The sequence below is a fragment of the Rhopalosiphum padi genome, chromosome 1 (assembly GCF_020882245.1).
Source record: "Rhopalosiphum padi isolate XX-2018 chromosome 1, ASM2088224v1, whole genome shotgun sequence".
In the NCBI taxonomy this organism is placed as follows: domain Eukaryota; kingdom Metazoa; phylum Arthropoda; class Insecta; order Hemiptera; family Aphididae; genus Rhopalosiphum; species Rhopalosiphum padi.
In genome coordinates this window covers 92,092,922-92,108,185 of record NC_083597.1, presented here as the reverse complement: position 1 = coordinate 92,108,185, position 15,264 = coordinate 92,092,922, and the positions used below count along the sequence as shown (strand labels likewise).

Genomic DNA, 15,264 nt, shown 5'->3' with positions numbered 1-15,264 from the left:
GACGAGCGAAAAATCTTTATTTATTTTAAATATCTTATATAAAATAAAATGCTGTGATTGTTCGTAAACACTAACGTATATGATGCATTAAAAATATATATTTAATAAATATTATATGCATACATAATACTACGTTTTAAATACCTTGTAATATACACATTGGTATAACAGTATGAATGTATGATATTCAAGTGGATAAAAGATATGCCATGATATTATAGTTAAGATAGCTTTTGAGAGGTGCGGCATAGACGGGACCTTTGAAATGACAGCAATATAGTATTTTACACCGTAGTTGCATAAAATAAAATATTGTTTAATAATATATTTGTCATATATGTATTACACTACGCGTATACACTGACACAGTAACGGTCGCCAGAGAGTTAAAACGACACTGACCCATATATAATTATACGGCAATATATGTAGCGGTTGTCCATATAAAATGTTTAAGCGAATGCGTATATCGATATATAATATTATATTATATGCATTTTATAGCGCTTAAATATATTATAATAGGTACCCATATGATATTTGTATTACGTACATTTACATTTGCATATTCTGGTTGACCCGTCTCCAGAGAATTGGTGGCACGGACGAGTTCAATAATAATAATAATAATAATAATAATAATAATTATTATTATTATTATTATTGTTACGGTTTCTTCTCTTTGCGGCGGCGGCATGTTTTGAATCTATTCGTACAGCACGACCTACGCAGAAACGCAGTCGTCGCATCCGACAGTAGAGTTTTACGAGCGGTTCGCCGGGACAATGAGCCCGAAAAGTTTTCGGGGTGAGCAGCCGGCAGTCTCCCTCCGTATATAATACAGCGCGGCGTGGCGCTCGTCGGTTGGCACCTTCGGGACGCGATCGTAAATTACGTTTCCATTGTAAAGCGTCCGCCGTTGCCGCCACCACTATAGCTCATTCCCTCGCACAAAGTCTCGGCCGTCGACGGTGGCTGAAATCGCGCGAGACCCCGGTCGTTGTGTGTGTGTGTGTGTGTGTTTGGTTGTGGGGAGAGGGGGGTGCAAAAGTCATACGTCTGCTAAACTGCAACCCACCCCCTATAATAACGTCCTAACGACGTATGACCTCCCCGTAAGAGTGGCTCCGTATCGTATCAGTTTTTATTTCAATTCGGTATCCTTAAAACACACGCTATCGTGATAACAATATGTTATTGTGTCTGACAATATGCTTTTTAAAACAGTTTCCTAACTTTATATTATGATGTTTCTCAAAACGTAACTACATATACACATATTTAGGATTGGTAGACTTTACTTAGGATTATAATTCACTTACCAACTTGGTCGATATTATAGGTTAGATAAACACAGCATGACCTATTACGTACTTAATGAAATATAAAATTGAGTTTTTGATACCAGTAGTTCGTACACGTGGAAACTATAGTACAGAAAAATAAAAAATAAACCACTTTAGTTGAAAAAATCAAACTTATTCAACACATTTACCTATAAAAATTATCATAATTATAATACATACATTTTTGATTCAGTGAGGCTAGAATGGCGGAAAAATATTAGAACTATTTTTGTACAGTCAACACTGTAAAAAAATCTTTATTATCTATGACCCTTCCCCACTGTCTATAATAACGGTTTATCGCGGAAAAACAAAATTTTCTACGAACTCTATTCTTATAACCTCCTCATAAGTCATAACAATGGTTAAGTTAGGTATACTATTTTACTATTCACAATTTTGTTAATAACCCGATTTATGATACCAAAAGTCTTATTATTTTATTTTATAACGTCTTATTTTGTTTCTAAAAACTAAATTATTCATTAACTACTTATACTAGTATTTTCTTTAGCCTAGGTTTAAATTACTTTAATAACTTGTGATAACTTTTTAAGTATTTTAGTATTTTTGCATTTTTATATTATGACGTTCCCACGAGGATATGGAATAAACAAAGATACAGACGGGTATGTGATCATCAATTAAATTGTTAATATTTTTTTCAAATTAATTGGAAAATAATGCGTTATAACTGGTTTTAAAAAGATATTTAACCTAGTTGGATAAAAATAGGAGTAAAAAAGTATTAATAATAATTGTATAAATTAATAATGCAGTAGGTTTTTTTATACAAATATGACATAAACTATGTATATGTATATAGCACATATTTACGTTGGTAGGGGCACATAAACAAGTAGAAAAATAATAAAGTAATAATTATAATAAAATTGTTGAAAATTATAAAATGTTTCTTCAATGATATTAAAATTAAGCAATCTTGATTCAATATTCATATTATGTCTAGATTGAAAATGAAAATTCAATTCGTTCATCAATACACAAGTCAAATAAACATGATATATTTAAATGTTGCTCAATGGTATTTATTTTAAAATTATTTTTTATGACGTATCTGGTTAAAATTGTTTTTAAGTTAAATGATTCATCAAAATCATAACAAAAGTGCACATTTTATTAATGATTTTTTTTTATAAATTTTATGTTTTATCATTAAATGCTTATTTAAACCATATGAATTACACATGTAGTGCTCGATATGATGTGTTTCTGTTTCTGGTTACTCTGAGACGATATACCGTAGTACGTAGAACTTAATATAGTATTATAATAGTATTTATGTAATTTAATATGATGTTTCATATCCACTGCCAACACAGACTCTGCACCTATGTAACTTTGCCAATTACTGTTTATTATTGTCACGTGGTGCACGTGACTGCACTCGCGCACAAAACATGCCCCGTCAGTGCACGTGAGAAGTGTTAGCTGTCAAAGTCATATGATATTACAACTACGATACCATTGTAATCGTTGTGTGAGTACTATATTAATATGTACATCGTATGTTCATGCATAGTATATAAATCAGTAAGGAAAAAATACGTTTAACGAGTGGACGAGCCGTAAAAGATGGCTAAATAAAATACACACATAATAACGCACTGCAGCTTGACGTGTGTTTCAAGTTCGCATGAGTTTTTTTTCCAGTGTAGGTACCTACGTCTGAGTTCAAAAAAATATTATTATTTTTTTTTTTTAATTTTTAAATATAAAAATCTCATTGTTGATTTGTTTCCATAAGACGTGTTAAAAGTTTTAAGAACTAAAACTTTTTAGAGCTTATTATGATCATTTTTATTTTTCCCTATTCTATATTAATTAATTTGTGTGCTTAATTTAATTAACGAACAATATTAATTACTTTTTAAATACATTTTGAACAAACCACTGCAAAATAAAATTATATAACTAAAATACTTATAAGTATACATTTTTGGTTTTATTATACTCTACGCGAAGTGTAAAGAAAATAATAATGTTATTTGTGGGTTTAAATTAGATTAGTTTTATTATATTTTACATATTTTAATTGAAATACTTTTCCCTGTCTTGAGTTGGTTAGGAAAAATCAAATTATTAAAAATGTAATACGTCTTAGCTCTTACATTTTGTTTTGACAATCCCATAACTTTATTTTGAAGTATTTGCTTTTATTTATTTTGTATACGAAAATATAAAATTGATCTTCGAAATATTTATTGATATAATAATTAGTGAATTGGTTTAGCTGAAAAAAAAAAACCGTTTCAGGGTTAAATTTAAAATTATTTTTTGCGAAACATTGAGTTTACTGACAGTAAAGTAGTTCATAACAAATACATTTAGATAAAATAAATTGACAAAAAAAAAATCAAAATAATAATACAATATAGACAAATATTGTAAACAAACCCATATTTTCACATAGAATGAAAAACTAAATCAACAGTTATTATTACTGTCGCTTACAAGTTTCGCACAACTAAAGAAAACAAATCATTAAACACCGCGGTTTCAATCGTAAAACCAAATAATATTGTTCTTGTTATTCTGTTCACGACGTTTTTCTTTTGAACGGTCAAAGCTTAGCTTGTCTTGTAACCGGTGTTTCTTTTTTTTGTTTTCGAATCATTTACTAACCTTGCTCGAGATACTTGTCAGTTTTTTTGTGTGTCCGGTATGACGAGTTTTTTAATCCCGAAAAATTTTAATCTCCGGATTTACAATGTTATGTGTCAAAACAGGTCTTGTGTCATTAATTCGCTTTCATTGTCATCGTTTACGGTTAAACAGAAAACTGTCTGGTGGTAAAACAGAAGACACATTTTCACGTTTTAAATGCAAATTTTTACTGCAACTCAATAGCTGTATATCATTTTTTTTTTATTTATTCTGTTTGGGTTTTTAGTACACACGAATAGCTACAACGCATTATACAACGAGACATGAAAATGTATTAGTTTAAAAGTTTAAAATAAAATAATGCGATAAAAAAATAATTACAAACCCAAACATTTTACAGAAAAGTTTTTTAATCGAATAAAAGACACGGGCCATACAACTATTCCTCGAAAAGCTTTTTATGATACAAGTATTATAGGCCGAGAATAAAATGTTTAGGTTAATGCCTAGTTTTAATGCTGTATTATCTTAACGAAACTTAATCAAATCGAAATATTATTAATTTAACATTATTTTTATTTGTAACTATTTATATTTGAGCCAAAAAATAGAAATGTGTAAAGAAAATAATGGTAAATTAATAAATTATTATTTTTTTTTTTTATTGTTGTATATTATAGTGATATAATGAATTTATTAAGTACGAAAGATATTATATATATCATAAATATTAATTAGTGATACGTATCTACCTATTATAATTTATAATTTATTGTCTATAATCATCCACTTGTATTGTAAAGTTCTATTATCATAAAAATGAATTGTTCATACATTTGTTTTTTAATATTGTACAAATTTTAGAAATAATCATGTGAAATAATGCTAAATCCGTGGTAATTAATTCCAACATAAAATTATAAAGGATTCAATTTCTGCGGTTGAATGGTGTTATCGGTACCCCGTTGAATTTTGCATTTTTGCGACACAGATATCGTTTAAATTAAGAAACTGGTCATGAAAATATATGCTTATTATTTACTTAGTACTATATTATACGAACATACATACATTTATCTTTTAATAGTATTGGCGTAAGGCCTTAACTTACTATAGAACAATTAATTAATTTATTGACGTTAAGAACAAAAAAAAAAACATATAGAATTTCAAACAAAATATCTTATCTAGGTAAAAGTATCAATGTAATTTGATAGCACAAAACATACTCAATGTGTTTGATAATGTGATATACTGGTAACAAAAAAAAAGTATAGTACTTTTTGCCTTTATTGAATTAAACATGACACATATTGTTATGCGAATGTGTGTTGTGTGTGTTTTTGATAAAGTCTTGACAGTTTAGTTTTTGCATAATATAAAGTGACCGTCAAGTTTTAGTTACCAAAATTACTAATTACGCCGTAGTTTCCAACTATGTAGAATTAATTTCCACTTCAAATAATAACACAATAATAAAGTTATTGATCACCATCGCTGGAAATATTATGAATTAAACAAATTTAAAAATATCTTTTTTCTTAATCCGATTACGTTTATAAAATGCATTTCCGTCGGTAAAAAAATAAAATAAAACTACATAAAACAGTAACATAATGTATAAATATATAAATATATTATAGAGAAATGTATGCTAATTTATTAAACATAATTTGTCAAGTACACCAGAGGATCAAAAACTTTTGTGTCTTTTAGCCATATTTAAATTTAATTTTGCCGTTGACCATAGTGACCGACCGCATGCAAATTACGTGACGTTAACCCTGCCTCACCTATATAGTTTCCTGATTACGGTAATTATAATGTTATTATTATTCGTGTGAGTTTTTAATGCAAAACCTAAACCATCAGATTTCAACAAAATTATTCCTAAACAAACATATTGCATGCTAAACGACTAGCTATTGTTTACTGTAATATTTTATGATCTCTTTATTGAGCAACATTTTAACTGATGACGTTTTATTTGAACCTCTTGATGGATTTTAATGAACACTTGAGTAAGTATACTTTCAATCTGTTTAATCTTTTTAAACGAAATCGTCTAAGATGAAGTTTACAGGGTATTCAATAACGTTACACTTGAATGACTAAATAATATTTAATTAAACATTTTTACGTAGTGATTTATCGTTTATAATTATTATTTTTCCCTAAAAGTCAACATAAATATTCAATATTGTTAATTCCGGTTTAATTATTTTAGTAATACTTCAATTAGGTACATGAATAAACTAAACATTCATGATTTGTGTATAATCTAATTTTGTTGATTTTAAATAATTTATCGATGTACTTTCAGTCATTTAACTCTTAGGTTAAAATAAATAAATAATAATCTCATCGTATATGACATTTTTTTTTACCATATATCGACATTTTGGCTTTATGTTTTTCGTTAAATTTAAGTTCCATCGTATTCAATAACGGTTTTGGCTTAATAATTTAATTAAAAGCGTTTGAAGATATTTGTAATAATTAATTATTTAGAGAATAATATGTTTTGTTTTGATTCACAAAAATTTAAAACGATTTATAACGCAACAGTCGTTCAATATATTTCCGTTTACATATTGAAAAACAACACACTGAGACCACTCCTCTATATAAAACTTTCTTCAATTGTATAATATATTATAATATATCCGATGCGCAACAACAAAGTTAACAATCGATTTCGGAGAATACTTGAGCGACGCAAACTTAAGGGTTATCGCCACGATTACTTAAATTTTTAGTTTATTACATTTCTCGGTAGATATTGCCGGGTGGATAGGTACTCGTATGACGTATAATATGCACGTGGGCGCGCGCTTGTGTGAATAAACAATACGTGTGCGGAAAAAATAAATAAACCGAAAGTCAAACAATGGGGAGGGGTGGCTGCATTCTGAAGGAACACATATCGAAAACCGAAAAAAAAACTATTGCGAGTTTCCGCGAAACGCGCACTGATCCTGTTGACTTTGCAAATTCACTCCCCCGCCGCAGCAATACTGCTCCCTAAACCACCGACGACTTTACACGATGCAAACCGCCGCACACACACGCTCGGCCGGTTGACTTATCGATCGTCTCACTCACTTAACACTTAATACAAATGAAAGACGACCGTCGCCACTGCTGCAGAAGATTATATACATTATATTATTATCACCCGCCCTATCGTGTCCTCCCGTATTAAATACACATTACGCACGCTCCGTATTATCTGTGAAAGTATACAAGACGTACTTTTAGTCACTTCTGCGGATCGTCTTTGTATAGAATCTTCGCGGTTTTCAACCCTTACCCGGATGGTATCACTCCGCTCGTTCGTCCACGTCGTCGTAGAATAGTGAAAACGTACGAAAACAAGACGATGGATCTTAGCGCAAAGAGAACACAGCTTGTTGCCTGAGTTGTCTATTATATATTATTATGCCCATTGTCTGCAACGTGCTATATCGTAGCGGGTGAACCGATCGCATTTCGACCGACTTCCCTTTACGATGTAATATTTTGTATTTAACAAATCACGAGTAGACAGTTAATTGCATTACGCTTAGTATATTCTTCTATACAAATATCGTAGTTATTGGAAGAATTGTATAATACGTGTTAAATTTCACCGGGTTTTTATATGATGTTGATAATAATGACGATATTATATTTTAAAATAATGTAGGAAAATGAGAGGCTTCTGTTAATACTCAAGCTTCGAAACCAAATACTAACAATGAAAAAATTCCGACAACGTTGTGGAACTAAGATAAATAAGGATGTATACATGGGTATATAGGTTTTGTAGGTACCTACCTACAAAATTGCTATCGAAAAATTTTCGTCAACATTTTTTCTTTGCGTACCGACGAAAATTTCAAATAGGTGTTATTACATATTATATAAGCGAATACGCGTAACATAATCTCATACACGTGTCTCAATGTCATAATATCATATCATGTCGAAAACGTACGGCCGCTACATTAAACTATAACACAAGTTTGAAGAAATAAAAAAGTCCAAAACAACCGTCTCCGTTAGCATAGTATAATGTAGTCACATACTGAATGTCTGCGTGTACGTGCATGTATATATTGTTATACACCCGTACACTGCGGCGGGGGCATAACGGAGAATATTATATATTAGCCGAATGCTCTCGCGAACCATATATATCGTTTTACCTCGACCCGTCGCGCGAAACCAATACCCTTTCACAAACGTCACGTCGGATTTACCGCACGGCCTTCGAGCGCCACTATATATAATACATAGCACTCATATGTGTTTATGTTAATCGGTGTGAATTTAATCCAACTTCGACGTACAATACGCACATTATGTAAGCTCGCAAGACGCCTTTTCGAATTTTACACGCGGTTATTCATTATCAGTTCGATATAAGTTTCGTAGCAACGAAATTATATTATTATTATAGAATGTTGACGATATTATACATACATATATAAAATAAGTGTACCTGGGTGATATTATAAGGACTGGCGGGCGTATAACGCGTGACAAATATTACCCGATGAACAGCCAACTACAGCAATGTGGAGTTTGATGCGCATTCATGTCGTTTATTGTACCGTTTTTGCCGTTGAATGTATTGTTAAAAATATGTTTTAAACAATACGATTTGCGTTTGTGAAATTTCAATGCTGACATTTTGTACACGGTCGTTCGATAATAATTAACGTTGTTGTACGCGCGCAGTTTGTGTCATAACGTTGTTTATTAGTGCATTAAAACGCGCCAAAACTTTATTGTAATAATTTTGTGTCGTTTGTACACAATATACCTCGTCAATACCATAGCAAAAGTTCAAACTTTAAAGTATCTATTAATTTTAATGAACATCTCATCGATTTAATACATAATAAAAATAATAATAATAATTAAATGTTTGCGTTCGTGAAATAATATATATTATTAATAGTATATAAAAATGCAGCCGAAAAATAAACAAAAATATAGTATAAAAAGTACAATTCATTTATTGAAGCAAACAGTTATATACGTATATAAAAAAAATATGTATAATAAGAGATTTAAAATTAAATTTTTTGTAATTTGTACTCGATCGTTTTTATTTTATTTAGGTTTCATAAAATCAGAGTTTAGTAGACATTTCATTAGTATATTTCAGTACACATTATTCATTACACTAAAAACGAGTTGACAAAAATAAGCTAGTTGTAAATAGTTATATATTTACAGGTGGAAAATATTTCAAGAGTATTATATAGTATATTATTAATAATAGTAAAAAAATAAACTGGTGTAAAAATAGTTAAGTTTCGTAAGACAAAAAAATCGTATCTGTGCAAAAACGACAATTTTATATTTTGGAATGGTATAGCGCAACAAAGTTTTATTTCCGATGGAAACAAATAAGTGAATAAAACAGAACAGAGCACTTACATAGAAGAGGGTTTTCTTCCACTTTTTATGTGAATACTCGTATATATGTGCACATAAAAAAATAAAATAATAACTAAAACCTTAAGAGTGGAAATCTAATATTTTGCAACGTTAGATCAATATTTGTTTGGAAACTACGGTTTACGCGGTGGGTTGGTTCTACTCAAAGCCCGCGCTCTCCAAATTCTGTGGAAATTGGCCTAGAGTCGTAAATCAGAAAGTTCGAGACAAATACTTTTCCAACTAAAATTGTCTTGGCCAATACAACTAACTTTGCAATCAAATAATTTTCACAAATAATGTACATACGCGCAACAGAAACTCGTTAATAAACTTTAAAATCGGTCGATCGCCGGGGGAAATAATGTCTGTAAACGCGTGTAGTACTGATAAAAAAAAAAACAAAACAAATTTGCGTGGCACATAGGTCTATACAGTCACCCCCTCCGAACAACCTTTTTGTCGATGGGTGTATTTGTCACACGCAGTGCTTAGTAATTTTTTTTTTCTACCTCCGTGCACACAAAGGATTTTCGTGTATAAAACGAGACGGGCAATTTGTATCGTAAACAAACACACATACACACATACACACACACGGGTGATTACGTTACGAACAAAACGGTTAGCAAACGCGTCGGGAAAATGTTGTAAAAAAAAAATTAACGTATTACCTCGTCACGAATTCTCTAGTAGGGGTCGGTAAAAACACTCACACGCACACATTGTCCGAACACATAATGAACGAGCATTGATTGGAGACGGGCGACTGCTCTAATGAACCAGTAAAACTGCAACGTTTTGACCGATGGCATGACGTGGTGTTGCAATTATTTTACGGCTGCATATCACGGGGGAAAATTTTTTATTTATATTGTTTTTTTTTTTATTATTATTATTATTATTCGTACACCCTCACGAGTTTAGCTTATCATTTTGTTTTTGCTGGTTTGGCCATGAAATGATGGATGGCCTCGCTGTACATATTTTTATTTTTTCTATACATATACTAATATATTATATACTCTTCTCTTTTTAATATTATTATTCAACTCCATTCCTATCTGTATACGTTTTCCGTCTATCTCGTTCTCTCGACTCGGCTTATCTTGTCATCCTCGCCCGCGTTTTTAAACCATCCGTTCGTCCCTCCTCTCGCCATTGCAGTCAAGCTCTAATAGCTACACCGTTGAAACCACTGGAATATAAGCTGCTTTATCATTTGATCCGCATCCTGACTAGGTTCTTTTTGAAAAATGCATTTATGGCATACTTTTCGTTTATTTTATTATTTTATTTTATTTGAATCGATAATGAGCTTTTGGACCATTTAAACGGGTAGATTACCTACCAAGGATACTCTGTGTCTCTTCCTAATTTTTATCTGTCTCTCTTAGTGGAAACGACCGTTACTCTCCTGTCAATTAATGAAAACTTTGATTTCTGTTTATTAATTTATTTTCTTGGAACTCCCTTAAAATATGTAATCTCAGCACTATATATTATATATATTTTTTTATTGATTTTAACGAAAATAAATACTACCAAGTTATCGCTAAATAAAACGCTTCTAAATATATTGGATTTCATATTTTCATTGCGATAAAACGTGTGTATTAGTTTCAAAATGTCCTGTGAAAAATGTCTGAAATTTGATAAACGCTTTTGAAAGTTAACATGGTACGGATGACATAGTTTATCACTATTAAGTCACTCTTAACATTAAGGTTTAAAATTGATGACCGCCTGAGGTTTCCAACAACTCATCCTGTCTTATACGAGTATATGACCTATTTAAAGCCTTTTACCAATAGATTTCGATACGATACTTCACAAAATTGAAATCGATAAAGATACAGGTTTTATATGAATTTAAGGATAAATAAAAAAATTCCAAATGCTTTAAATTAAAAGAAAAGTACATAAATATTATATATTTAATTTTTTTGTGTCATTAAATAATTATAATTAAAATAATCTTGATGTACAAAGTTTTGTATATAAAAGTTTTATTCATCATGTTAATTTGTATAATTTCTACTTTAAAAAAATTATCATTATCATCAGTACAAAACCCCTTATTTTCTATTCCTCATGCGTATAAAATTTATAATTAATTTTTATTCAACACATATTGCTCGTTAACACACCGGTACATATTTTTATTCAATGGTTTATTTCCAAAGTCAAAGTAAAACAGGAATCATGTATGAATTGTTGAATTTTTATTCAGTCGTTACTCGTATTAATTAAAATAAATAATTAAGTAATAAATTCGTGTATATTATAATACAATTAATATTTACTATTTAAAATACCTTAAATCGTTGTAAATAGTCAAGGTTATCTATATTTTTAAATTACAAGAGTGAACATAATTTGTACATAGATTCCAGGTTAACTTTAGAAAAATGGGATAATTCAATAAATTGTGCATAATATGTAGTTTCGGTATCTTTGTATTGTTGTTAAAAAAAAGTTCAGCAAAACATTGCATACAATTTCAAATATCTAGATAATTATTCTAAATAATGATTTTAACAAACAATTTAAATTAATTTTGAAAACAATTAACCTAAATATTCTTAATTGTATGTTGTTATTTTTTTTTTTTTTAAGAAGTATTGATTTTTTTACATCATACCCCTCCTCTAAATTACCATATAGATACGATTTACTATCAGAAACCAACCTCAAAATTGAAGATTAAAGCCTAATTAATTTTTCTTAAAGTCATCTACAGAAAAAAACACATAATTGTAAAACCAATATCGTTACACTCAGAATCCAAAATAATTAAGCCCAAACAGAAATGTGTTTAAAATATTAATTTATTCAAGTGAAACCTACTATAAAAATAAGTTTGCCAAGTAGAAGCAATTTAAAAATAAGAAGAAAGGCTGGTGAACTTACAAGTAAAAGGTCGATCACAAAGTTGTTTTTATTGCGACTTATTTGTTTTTAATTAAACAAGAAGAGATTTTACTGTTTCATTTTTTTTACGTATTTCACGTACAGCTGAAATAATTAATTTAAATTATATACGTAATGCTGAATCAATGTGTATGTATATCACGAAAAATAAATAATAATTATGTAGAACAAATTGTATATCTATGTATTATAACTTATATAGCCGTGTGTATACAAAATAATAGATTTGTAAATGTCTACAACTGCGAAACATACCCAAGATAACTCATTAGATATAAAATCATCCACGTTGCGCATCTATTTATTATATTATGCACAACTGTATGGTATACAATCAGTGAAACACTTTGCATAATGCTAATTCGATAAATGTCGTAAAAGCATTATTCAATTCGTATTACATGGATTACAATTTAAAAACAAAGAATCAGTGGTGATGATGTATCCACACAAAATTATTACTGCACATACTATTGGTAAAAAAAAAAAATAATAATAATAGAAAAAGAAAACGGTCAGATTATAATATTTTCGCACACGGCCAAAGGTGTGCAGTAAAATCCTTTTAAGGTCTGCGTAGCGTGATTTTCTTTTATTTCCTCTTTTTATTTTTACATCGAGTTGTTAAAACTTTACAAACTTATTTGAACAGCTGAATAAATTATCTGCATAAATAATGTAAGCTAAATGGATGTTTTCGTTGAAAAAGTAACACGCTTTTAACTTAATTCTCTGAATATTATCATAATACTTTTTTTCTCAACTTGTTAGGTTGCTGAAACTTTTATTTTGTTATGATTGGTTAAAAAACGCAAATCCCTCATGAGCATAAAAAACGACTGCACGTTCTTTGGAAATGCAATTCCCAATTGCGTGTGCACGTTTTTATGCTAGAAAACATTTCTAAATTAATTATATTGTCCCTTATATTTACTATATTATATTTTCATTCGTTATATTATAATTTGTTGTTGTAGAGATAAGTAAAATTTAATCATGTTAAAACACTCTTGTCTCTGACTATAGTGATAAGGTAATGATTATCATTTTGTTTTTCTTATAATTTTTTTTTAAGTATCTCGTCGTTTGTAACGGCCACTAGGGAAATACCCTTAGTATATTGAGCGCACATTATAAATAAAATTAACTTTACACGCATTGTATCGTATGTAGAATCCTTTGGGATAAGATTTCTGTTGATGAGGTGTTAACATAACTGTATTATATTATGTTATTATATAGTTGCTCGAAATTCAACCGATCAAGACTAATATTATCTTCATATTATGGTATTCTTCTTGAAACAAAATATAATGCAAGTTCAATTTAGTTTCAACTACCTATCTGAAAAAAATACATATAATATAAATGTATAAATTTGTAGAATTTAGGGAATTTACATAAAAATATCACGAATAGAAAATGTTTTTTTTTTTTATATTTTTTTTCAATAAGCTTCCCATTTAGCTCTTTAATTGTAAGAACTACAATGGATTTTTCTGTATTTTCAGTAGGTTAACCCATATAAAAAAAACCACAGGTATATGGGTTTTTTTGCATTAATTCGAGAAAAGAAAATCGTTAAATACAAATTTTGATCTGTCACAACGTTGTCGTATCAAAACTTTAAAATGTGGATGGACAAAAAAAGACCAAATGCCATTGAGCTGGAAATGCGGTAAACTTCTTGACCGTATTGTGTAAACTCAAGTCTCACAATAGGCATAATCGTTTTTATCCGTTCTTTCCTTTGGTCGTATATTTTATTTACTTTTCTTTTTTCTGCGTGGCATTCATAAAAAATCGTACGTGAACTGCAAAAATTCTAACAAACCACTGGCGTCAAACATTTATTTGTTATATTCATAGTCAGCCTTGCCGTCACCAGCTATTCTTGTTATTTCATATTATTTATAAAAGAACTTACCTGTTTTTATTAAATAAGTTTTACCTATTTTTTACAAGCTTTTATTATTTGTTTCAGATTTCTTATATGGTGTTGACAAAAACATGTACTAAATTTTAACTTTGAGTTGAATAAAAAATCATTTATTCGGGTGAGTTTTTACATAATTTTATTTTCATGCATAAAATAGTTCTTAATTTAATGGTTTATTTTCGGTTTTTTTTTTAAATTTTGTTCAATGTATTATAAAGTGAAATTGAAATTCTTATAACACGGCAGCTTAGATAGGCAAAATAGATGCACAACGTTCCTGTGTAATAGTATTATTATTAAATATTTGTTCGGCCATCTCATAGCTATTAATTATTAATTATTATTTATTATATTATTATACTCGTAGAACTGTTTTGTTCATACGGTTCAAAAATACATTTATATTTATTATTACAGTTTTATAGATAATAAACTACACACTCGCACGTGAACACTTCATTTTTACGCTTGACCTGCAATTATTTTACCATTTATTTACCAGTAAAATGCTAAGTCTAAGCGACTTTTCAATAGCCATAACTATTAACTTCGAATTCTATTGGCCTAGTTACATTATTTTTGTAATTATAAAAATGTATTGAACATACCATTATAAAAATATTTTTAATTTAGTATTCATCTTTACAGCTATAAATATATTGCGATTTAAAAATAAATGTATTTGAAATAACTAATTATTTAAAAATATTATTAAAGACTTTTATAAATTTAAAAAAAAAATATTTTTTTAACATCAATCGAAGGATATATTTTTAATTGAGTAAACATAATCATAATTCAAGGTTTCGAAAAAACTAATTACAAAGTATAAATATCCTTACTCGAAAATTTGAGGATGACTTTTGCATAATTTGTGGACATAATAAAACATGAACATTTAATACACATTATACAATTAGTACAAAATTTAAAATACGTTATTATCGAATAAATTGATGACAAAGAAGGATATTATTCTAAGGA

At 29.2% G+C, this 15,264-nt stretch overlaps 1 protein-coding gene across 4 annotated transcripts in view; it reads left to right on the top strand.

Moving 5' to 3' along the window:
* Nucleotides 1-15,264, top strand: part of LOC132918247 (semaphorin-2A) — a 355,196-nt gene that overhangs the window by 65,414 nt on the left and 274,518 nt on the right. For 2 of the 4 annotated variants that reach the window (XM_060979387.1, XM_060979386.1), the window contains one exon: nt 14,326-14,398. The exons of the other annotated variants lie outside the window; for them this stretch is intronic. The gene's annotated coding sequence lies outside the window, so the exon portion shown is untranslated. The remainder of the gene's footprint in view (nt 1-14,325; nt 14,399-15,264) is intronic. 4 annotated transcript variants of the gene reach the window in all.